We start from the raw sequence: 11522 nt of genomic DNA on the forward strand, positions 1-11522 counted from the left end.
CCTTCTTGGCTTGGCTTCCCTGTGCCCCCCAATAGATCCACCCCTGCCTATTTTGTCAGTCCTGGGACCCACAATTTCTTATGGCAATCCTGAACCTATAAGTTATTATGGTATGATTTTCAGTACAGTAATACACAACATTGACATACTGTATGGTATATTAAAATGAAACACTATATTCATTTGCTCTTCGTTATTTGCCAAGTAGCTTTTTCGACCTTAAATCAAACAAAAGTTGACTTTTTAAGGTTCATTGATTGATTGTCCAATAATTCTATCAATGTATTATGTTTTTGAACATTCATTCTTTAGTAAGGTTAGCATCAATGCATTAACCATCGATGGTCACAATCAATGGGGCTATTGGTGGTTACCATCAATGGCATGAACCCAATTTTGTGATGAGGAATCCTCAATGGATTGCACCTATTGATGGTTTCCCTGCTTTGAGAAATGTTATGCAGTGGACCAATCAGAGAAGGAGGCAAGGCTTACCTGGCAGTGAAAAGAAAAGAATTGCCACCTGACAGCCTTTGATGGCAAGGAATCTAACCATTCAAATGTTCCCATTGATGGTAAAACCATCTACCATCTGTAACAAAACTTTGATCTATTTTCTGCCATCCTTAGACTTTAGGCCAGGCATGTCCAAAAACAGGCCCGGGGGCCAATTGGACTGTCATTTCAAGTGGCCTGCAGCCTCCAGCTGGAAGCGGGCAGAGCATCAGATGTGGGAAGCACAGCACAGGACACTAAAGTTGGTGCCCCGGCGCCTTTACCTTGCGGTCTGTTGCAGTGAGGAGGTTCCGGCCGCCACAGTCAGATGTGTTTGGTGTACTACCCCTGCTGCTGCAATCGTATATCACCCTACTCCACAATCACAGTGACAGCAGTGTTTGGGGAGGGGGGCAGCAAGGGGGAAGCTTGCTCCCGTAACATGCAGAGCGGAGGAGGGCGGCAGCGGGAGCCCAAGCATCTCCTGTCCTTGCAGTGCCTGCTTTGCCTCTCTGTCCTCTGGCTCACACAAGGGGCTGGGAAACATACAGAGAAGGGAGGGGGCAGAGTGGAGGACATAAAGTTAAGGAGGGTCAGGCTGGGGGACATACAGTGAATGGAGGCAGTGATGGCCATTCAGAGAAGGGGAAGCAGGGGAAGGCTGGGGGACATACAGTGAATGGGGACAGAGTGGGGTACATAGTGAATGGGGGTCAGACAGTGAATGGGAGTAATACAGTGAAGGAGGGTCAGGCTTGGGGACACACAATGAATGGAGGCAGTGATGGACATTCAGAGAAGAGGGGACAGGCTGGGGGACCGAGTGAATGGGTGCAGAGTGGGCAGGGGCGGATTGGGAATCAAAACCAGCCCGGGAAATATTTTGAAGCAGCCCTAACGGGGGGGATGTGTTGTTGCGCGCCGGAGGCGCGCCCAAATTTTTTTCTGGGGGCGTGGCCTATCATTATGGGGGTGTGGCCAATTTCAACACGGCCGTGCCCAATTTTTGCCGCCGAGTAAACAAAAAAACAGCTAAAGTTCATATTATGCAACGTAATGAGAAGACACAGGGTGAGAGGGGGTTGGTGCAGGGTGAGAGGGGTTAGTAATGAAGAGTGAGAAGGGGGTGACGAGGGGTGATAGTAGAGTGGCAGGGTGGAAGAGGATGCAGGGAGGGAGGGAGGGGGGGATCGGAGGGTGGCGTACAATGCTGGGAGGGGAGATGCAGGGTGGCTGAGAACGAAGGGAGGGAGGACTTACACAGGGTGGCACAGGACGCAGAGTGTGAGGGGGGCATGGTGGCACAGGATGCAGGATAGGAGGGGGAATGCAGAGTGGCAGGGGATGCAGGGAGGGGAGTCAACAAGTGGTGGATGATGCAGGGAGGGGAGACAGTGATGCACATTATACATATGCCACACACTGTGATGCACATTATACATATGCCACACACGATGTTGCCCAATATACATATGCCACACACCGTATTGCCCATTACACATATGCCACACACCGTATGCCCATTATACATATGCCGCACACCCTGATGCCATTATACATATGTCGCATACTGTGATGCCCATTATACATATGCTGCACACCCTACTGACATTATATATATATATATATATACCGCACACCGTGATGCCATTATACGTATCCCGCACACCTTGATGCCCATTACACGTATGCCGCACACCGTGATGCTCATTATACATATGGCACACACCGTGATGTCCATTATACATATGGCACACACCGTGATGTCTATTATACATATGCCACACACCGTGATGTCCATTATACATATGCCACACACCGTGATGCCCATTATACATATGCCACACACCGTGATGCCCCATTATACATATGCCACACACCGTGATGCCCCATTATACATATGCCACACACCGTGATGCCCCATTATACATATGCCACACACCCTGATGCCCATTATACATATGCCCCACACCGTGATGCCCATTATACATATGCCGCACACCGTGATGCCAATTATACATATGCCGCACACCGTGATGCCAATTATACATTTGCCGCACACCCTGATGCCCATTGTATATATACCACACACCTTGATGCCCATTATACATATGGCACACACCGTGATGCCCATTATACATATGGCACACACCGTGATGCCCATTATACATATGGCACACACCGTGATGCCCATTATACATATGGCACACAGCGTGATGCCCATTATACATATGGCACACACCTTGATGCCCATTATACATATGGCGCACACCGTGATGCCAATTATACATATGCCGCACACCCTGATGCCCATTATACATATACCACACACTTAGATGCCCATTATACATATGCCACACACCTTGATGCCCATTATACATATGGCACACACCGTGATGCCCATTATACATATGGCACACAGCGTGATGCCCATTATACATATGGCACACAGCGTGATGCCCATTATACATATGGCACACACCTTGATGCCCATTATACATATGGCGCACACCGTGATGCCAATTATACATATGCCGCACACCCTGATGCCCATTATACATATACCACACACTTAGATGCCCATTATACATATGCCACACACCTTGATGCCCATTATACATATGGCACACACCGTGATGCCCATTATACATATGGCACACAGCGTGATGCCCATTATACATATGGCACACACCTTGATGACCATTATACATATGCCCCACACTGTGATGCCCATTATACATATGCCACACACCGTGATGCCAATTATACATATGCCCCTCACCCTTTTGAGGGGGGGGAGGTGGGTACACGCGGGGGGGGGGGGGGGGCGGGGCGGACACCACTCTCCATGCTTATTATTTATGGCACTTTACCTGCCACCTGTGCCCCTCAGTCAGACTTTTTCTGGTGCTGCCTGTCAGATCCGGCTCCGAGTCCCCGCTCCCCGCTCCCCAGCCCAGCGCACAAAACATTCCTGCGCGCTGCTGCTGCTGGGGAGCATCACGTGGGCAGGCAGCGCTGTCATACTTGCTCCAGGCCGCGGGAGCAGCTGTGTGCGCTCGCGCATGCGCACCAGCCCTCCCGCGGCCATTTTAACGTTGGGAGCAGCTGAGGCTGCCCGCGGCCATCTTGAATTAGGGCATAGTGCTGCGGCCGCGGCCCAGCACGAAAATAGCAGCACAGCGGGCCGCGGCCCAGATAGGGAGGGCGGGCGGCCTCTTCTGATCCAAAATGTGCCGGCCCACCGGGAAACGGCCCGGTTTCCCGGTGGGCCAATCCGCCCCTGAGAGTGGGGAACATACAGTGAATGGGGGACATACAGTGAAGGAGGGGCAGGCTGGGGGACATACAGTGAATGGGGGCAGGCTGGGGGAAATACAGTGAAGGGGCAGGCTGGGGGACATAGAGTGAATGGAGCAGAGTGGGGGACCATTCTGATGGGATTAATGATTCAAAGAATGTCAGGCTGAATGGTCGGCCCCCACACATTTACACTTCACCAAATCTGGCCCTCGTCGCTAAAAGTTTGAACACCCCTGCTTTAGGCCCATACACACTGGGCGACTTTGAGCTGAAAGTCGCTCAAAACACCCAGTTTGAGCGGCTTTCAGCTCAAAGCCGCACAGTGTGTATGCCCCGGTGATGAGCGCTACCTGCTGTGTATGCACTGAGTGGCTTTCCTATCTTCGCTGTCCATACACGCGGGGTAGTCACCCAGTGTGTATGGACCTTCATACTGCTTTCACATTGCTTAAAAGTTTAAGACCCGGTATTTTGAAACGGTATTTAAAACGGGTCTGAGCCAATAAACATTGCAGGTGAAAGCCAGTATATTACCGTTTTAAACCTCTTTCACACTGCACATAAATACCGGGTCTCAAGCAGGTTTGCAGTGTGAAAGCAGCACAGACAGTAGCTATAAGACAGCGCAGTGCATATTTAATGAGCCACTCATTACATATACGCATTTGTAATTAGTGGCTCCCACTCAATAAATATTCACTGCGCTGATAGCCAGCTCAGTGCTCACTGCTGCCTGAGTCTCATATACCGGTTCATAGCCATTCACACTGCATAAAAAAACGGCTCTGAACCGTGTAGGGCTCTGCTTTTTACCCGTTTGCAAGTACCGGTAATTTGTAACCGGTAAATGCAGACTGGCGCTTTCACACTGCAGCTCTAAACGTTTTAAAAGGCTAAAAAAATGGCAATATACCGATTAAGAGCTGCAGTGTGAAAGGGGTATCAATTTCAACAAATGTTACATTTTTTGATGATGGAGATGTTTATATTATAAAGAATACAAACAGAATATCTCCATGAGGACAAATATCATATACAGTAATTCAACTAAGAACGACCTTCCCTATTTTGGAGCCTATTTGCACAATTGTCCTAAAGTTAATTGTATAAAGTGTTCTCACAAGAAAGGAAAACATAACTCACCCACAACTCTAATTATTGTCTTTGGTGATCTAGCCAACATCCTTACCGGAATCTCCGGAAGTAGATCTCAAAATAAGGCTTTTTACGTAAAAAAATGTTTTTATTTTTTCTAATGAAATAATTATTATATTATATTATATTATATTATACATAAGTTTTTCTACAATGTAAAATGGGGTTTGCAGAAACCAGCGTTCCATCAGAAACGTCTGTGGCCTTGGAACAAGGCATTTGGTATGCAGTTGAGCAGAATCAATCTGTCTATATGGCTTCCAAAGCCAAGCTAATGAGGTCAGTTCATGACCCACACCTGATCAAAATAGATTAATAGTGATAAATGAAGTCTGCAAACAAGTACAAACAGCGGTGACATTCATCCTTTTATTCGCTACAGGGATTTGAAGTAACAATGAACTATTTTGTTATCAGTGACCTTTATAAATAAAGTTTTATTTTTCATGAACTATTATTACAGAACACAAACAGACTGTATATTATTCTGCTCCTCTGGCGTTATTGCTGATAACTGACAGAAGAATAAACTTTACATATAAAGGATTAATTAATATTGTCATTAACTATCAATAATGTATAATAGAAATAGAAGGCTAAGAAAGCAAAGGGTGGTGGAGCGCTACATAAAAATAGGTTTGACCAATTGGGTATTACAAATAAAATTATTTTATTCTAGTGAATATAACAATAAGAATGTTTTTAAAAAAACAGTTGCATATGATAATATTAAAACATGGTATACACCCCGATTAGGATTGCATGGATATTTGAACATAAATGCATATGGCACAGAATATCTCACTTGTTCCTATAGGTACTCTCCCGATTTGAGGAATCACTGTCTCCCACTTTAGTACTTGTAAGAACTGGAATGGCGGGTGTCCATAGACCTGACTGGAAGCTTTCAAACCTGATCCCGTTTGAAGTGGATGTATAGGTTCAGTCCTTATTGAAGGAAGGCTCCAGTGAGTAGCAGGTGGTGGTGTCCCTTCTGATGTCCAGTGTAAAGATAGCCAACAAGTAGGAGTTCTGGGAGAGGGAGAGTTGGTCCAAGTTGAGAAACTTCTTATTTGTAATCCAAATAGTCAGGGTATACCGCTTGGGCTGACGCGTTTCGTCGTCCACATGCAACTTTTTCAAAGGCATGAAAAAAGTTGTATGTGGACGACGAAACGCGTCAGCCCAAGCGGTACACCCTGACTATTTGGATTACAAATAAGAAGTTTCTCAACTTGAACCAACTCTCCCAGAACTCCTACTTGTTGGATATCTTTACACTGGACATCAGAAGGGACACCACCACCTGCTACTCACTGGAGCCTTCCTTCAATAAGGACTGAACCTATACATCCACTTCAAACGGGATCAGGTTTGAAAGCTTTCAGTCAGGTCTATGGACACCCGCCATTCCAGTTCTTACAAGTACTAACGTGGGAGACAGTGATTCCTCAAATCGGGAGAGTACCAATAGGAACAAGTGAGATATTCTGTGCCATATGCATTTATGTTCAAATATCCATGCAAACCTAATCGGGGTGTATACCATGTTTTAATATTATCATATGCAACTGTTTTTTTAAAAACATTGTTATTGTTATATGCGCTAGAATAAAAGAATTTTATTTGTAATACCCAATTGGTCAAACCTATTTTTAGGTAGCGCTCCACCACCCTTTGTTTTCTTATTCTTGTACTAGTTTTTTGGGGTCTGACCGCCCCTAGGTGTGAGCAGCTAACCAAACCAACTATCCCTAAGTGCCTGTCTATATTTTTCCACCAAGGTGGTTTAATATACACTATTCGTCTCAGAAATAGAAGGCTGTGTAAATTAGTTAGCATTTAGATCTTAATTTTTGATCTTGCTCTACAAGGCATTTGCATTAAATAATATGATAAGGAGCGGTGTTATTTTGCTTTCTCAATGTACAAGAACTTCCATTAAATTATCACAATGAAAGTTAGAATGTGGGGTCCGGTCAGCTTTACAAAGTATGATCTTTACACCTTGTTTGAGGGTGACCCCGCCTGTGAGATGTAACTGGATCTATGGCAGGGTTGCCTACTTTCTGTCTGCCTTCTACGTGAGAGGACAGACAGTTCAGTGTAGCGAGGAGGCGCTGACGGGATGAAAAGGGGCAGGGCCACCGAAGGAACATCTTGTTGGGGGCGTGACCAGTGTTATTGCATATCTCCCAACATGACCCTCTCCACGAGGGACACAATGCTCTGTTTCTGGACTTTTCTCTTAATTTATGATTGCCATCACCTGTGGTGAAACACCTTTCTTATCAATGAACCTGTTTTAAACAGGTAATGACAATCATAAATTAAGAGAGAAGTCCAGAAACAGAGCTTTGTGTCCCTCCTGGAGAGGGTCATGTTGGGAGGTATGGTAATTGCGTCCTTGTGGCCCCACCCCCCACCGAATAATGCCGTTATTTTAGGCATTGCACTGCAGTGGGCGGGGCTAAATTATGCTATTCGCATCATTTGACCCATGGAAACCCCCGCCGAGGGGGGGGGGGGGAGTCACAGGAGCCGGAGAGCTTTCCGGGAAGGTAGGCAACCTATTTTATTATTATTATGCCATATCTCTCTGCCGGACAAACACTCTCTATTTTGTGGCGCCACCTGAATAAAGATGTCCAGCATTTTTGGGTTGCATATAAAAACAGCCAGTATTTATGACCCACCCAGGTGCAGAGTTACTTGATTTTTTTTTTTGCTCAACTACAACCACAGAATCAGAACCTGACATGAAATCAGACAGAAAATGTAATCAATAGCTTTTACATTTCATAAAAAGACCTATATACCCAAGGACATTTTTATAGGGGGACCAGCCATACAACTCCACAGGGCGCATCCCGCTGTTGCTATTGCCACTGGAGGACAGGTCATATCATCCTCCAAAAAAGCAGCGACAGCCGGGCAGAGAGAGGTGGGCTGCCTGGCTATATTTAGAATCAGATCAGGTCCGCAGCTATTTTGCGCTGGCTTGGGAGCCAATGAAAGCTTGTGGTCTGGCAGCCAATCTGGAGCCACCACTGTCGCTCCTGTTTGGCTGCAGGACTGCAAGCTCCGATTGGCAATTTCAAAATAGCTGCGCATCTGCTCTGAGTCTGAATACAGCTGGCCAGCTCACCGTTCTCTGCTCGGCTGTCACCACTTTCCATTCTGCCCGGCTGGTGGCTGTCCTCTTTATCGTGAATGGCAGCAGTTCACTCCCCCCATGGCAATTAGCATTTACTTTCCCTTGCCAATGAGCATTTCACTCCCCCTTAGCAACAAGCATGTAATCCCCCTTGGTAATGAGCATTTAACTCCCCTGTGGCAATGAGCATTTAACTCCCCTGAGGCAAAGAGCGTGCATTCCTCCTTGGCAATGAGCATTAAACCACCTTAGCAATGAGCATGAAACCCCTTTCGCAATGTGTTTGACACAATGTGTAATGGGCATCACAATGTAAGTCAAAAGGTGTAAAGCGCATTATATTGTGTGGCCTTATATATAATGGACATTACAGTACATCGTATGGCCTTATGTGTAGTAGGCATCACAGCTTGCTGTATAATGTGTAATGGCAGTACGGCATGCGGAATAATGTGTTATTGGCATTACAGCATGCAGAATAATGTGTAACAGGCTTTGCAGCATGTAGTATAATGTGTTATGGGCATTACAGCATTTGCTATAATGTGTCACGGGCATTATGGTGTGTGGTATAATGTGTGATGGGCATTATGGTGTGGCATAATATGTAATGGACATTACAGTGTGTGGCATAATGTGTAATAGGCATTATGGTTGATCTGTGCGGCCTACTGGGTTACTGTGTGGGCCTTCATATTTATATGTCACTGTGAGGCCTTCAGCCAGCCAGCTTAAGCCTGGGGGGACAGCAACCATCCCTTTGGTAACAAAGGTTTGGACATGCAGATTGCAAAAGTGGGGGGTAAGGTCATTTTTTTTTTCTTGCTAGGCCAAACCATTTTTTTGCAGTGCCAAATTAACTGTTCGCACTAGGAGCCAAATTGTCAAGAAACAGCCCTGTATATACCATTAATATAAAATGTGTAGTTTTCACATTTAATAATTGGTCCCGGTTGTACTAAAATTCAGCTCCACACAAGGTTGTAAATATAGAAGACAAAGAAGGCGGTGCCCACGGCTCCAGCTCTGAAGTGGGTGCCTTGATAACCTACATCCGTTTTATGTACCATAAAGCAGGCTGAAGCCTGTGCCAGTTTATTTACTGTCAGTAGGTAGGTGAAGCCGTCTCTTGTCCAAGAATCCAGTTTCCTGGACTTCACCTCCCCCCTCGCTCCCACCCAGTAAGCACATTGTAGAGGGTGCAGTAGGATTGCCTTGACCCCCACCCCCCAAGCCACTAGACACAATAGCAGCTGCATCCCCTGCACCCTTTGTTATGCCACTGTGCCTAGGGACTTCATAAACTGTGGGGCGCCCCTGAATCTGACTCACAAAAATGAAGGATGACTCTGAAAGGCGTTCTTGTTGAACTTAATACAAACGGCAGGTGTTGAACTTCTAAGACGCCACCTCCACACTTTAACCTGGGGCTCTGAATAGGTATTTGTGTGTGGGTGGCGGTGAGAGCAGTAAGCTAAAACTTTGCCTTGGGTGCTAAAAAACCTTTCACCGGCCCTGGGTGCTGGAGGGGTGTTATTAGTGAATGAGGGTATGGGTGTGTCTGGGTGCCGAATGTGAATTGGTGAATATCCCATGTCCCACCTGTTGCCTTACATGGCACATGGCAGGGGGGTGGGGCAGTTGAGAGTCCCCTCCATTACAGCAGTGAATAGTAGCAGTGTTCATGCTCACAGTGTCTATTCACAGTAGACAGAGGGACAGGGGGCATGGCCAGGGGCTCTCAGTGGTGAAACAGGGGGTGTGGTTTCGAGCCCACAGACATTTCCATGAAGCCACGCTCTTTTCACGAGGCCACGCCCCTTTTGGGAAGGTGCGTGGGTGTCCCGATTCTCACCCCTTGAAAGTTGGGAGGTACGCCTTTCATATTACGCATCAGCCCCGGTTTATTGCCTGGTTTGGGATGTATGGACCAGGGTTGAGTTGCGGTGTGAAATCACCACAGCTTAAATCCCGGGTCGATCAAACCCGCATTTCGACCCAGGTTATAAGAAGGGTTAAACCCAGGTGGTCTTCCATATAATGGGCAAACTGGGTTTAATGTGAAAGCGCCGGACCCGGGTCGGACCCAAGATTGCGACCCCGGGTCTGACCCGGTTTTTGTGATGTGAAAGGGCTATGAGTGCCCAACTGATGTTCAATGAGGATTGCACCTATAAGCTGAAGCTTCCAGACATTGCTAGATGCTAGTAGTGCCATCCATCTTTATTAATGGTGTGTATTGACACAAGCCCTCAGGCACCTACAGTACACATAGCTACTGACAGACGTATAGGCATCTCTGTGCGGGTCAGCATTTGGTCACTATTACAAGATGTTCTGATTCTGATTCTAATGTATGCGTGGAGAAGTTGTTCATAGCAACCATTAAGATTTCTATTTTCTATTTATAGGACTGATATTATAAATGCTACCTAGAAATTGGTTGCTATGTGCAACCTCAGCACTTTCTCCCCTCTTTAGAAGCATTGATCCATTTTCCCCTATCTCCTGCATGAGACCATAATAACTAATGGGTGTGGATCAAAGGATCAACAGTGACTGGTTCTACGGTGAACAGGGCCGACAGACACAAGGTCCACATGGGAAAAATGTCGAAATGCATTAGGTCAACACATACAAAGATCAACTTGAGGTTTTATGCTTTAACATCTGTCACCATGAATCCCCAATTGGTGTAAAGCATACCCTCGCATTGTTCGCCTGATTATAGCGCAGGTGCCCTGCATAAGAGAGCTGCATCTCCTGTATAAGAGAGCTGTGCCCTGTATAAGAGAGCTGTCCCCTGTATAAGATGGCTATATTATCTGTAAAAGAGAGCTATGTCCCCTGTATAAGAGAGATGAGCCCTCTGTATAAGAGTGCTGTGTGCCCGGTATAAGAGAGCTGCATCACCTGTATAAGAGAGTTGTGTCCCCTGTATAAGAGAGATGAGCCCTCTGTATGAGTGATGTGTGTCCTGTATAAGAGAGCTGCATCACCTGTATGAGAGAGCTGTGTCTCCTGTATGAGAGCTATGTCCCCTGTAAAAGAAAGCTGCATCACCTGTATGAGAGAGCTGTGTCCCCTGTATAAGAGAGCTATGTCCCCTGTATAAGAGAGCTGTGTCCCCTGTATACGAGAGCTGCGTCCCCTGTATAAGAGAGCTGTATCCCCTGTATAAGAGAGGTGCAAGCCCTGTATATAAGAGCCGTGATAGCCGTGTCCCCTGTATAAGAGTGCTGTGTGCCCTGTATAAGACAGCTGCATCACCTGTATGAGAGAGCTGTGTCCCCTGTATAAGAGAGCTATGTCCCCTGTAAAAGAGAGCTGCATCACCTGTGTGAGAGCTGTATCCCCTGTATAAGAGAGCTATGTCCTGTGTATAAGAGAGCTGTGTCCCCTGTATAAGAGA

Source organism: Crinia signifera, chromosome 12 (assembly GCF_055691185.1).
Source record: "Crinia signifera chromosome 12, ASM5569118v1, whole genome shotgun sequence".
Lineage (NCBI taxonomy): Eukaryota > Metazoa > Chordata > Amphibia > Anura > Myobatrachidae > Crinia > Crinia signifera.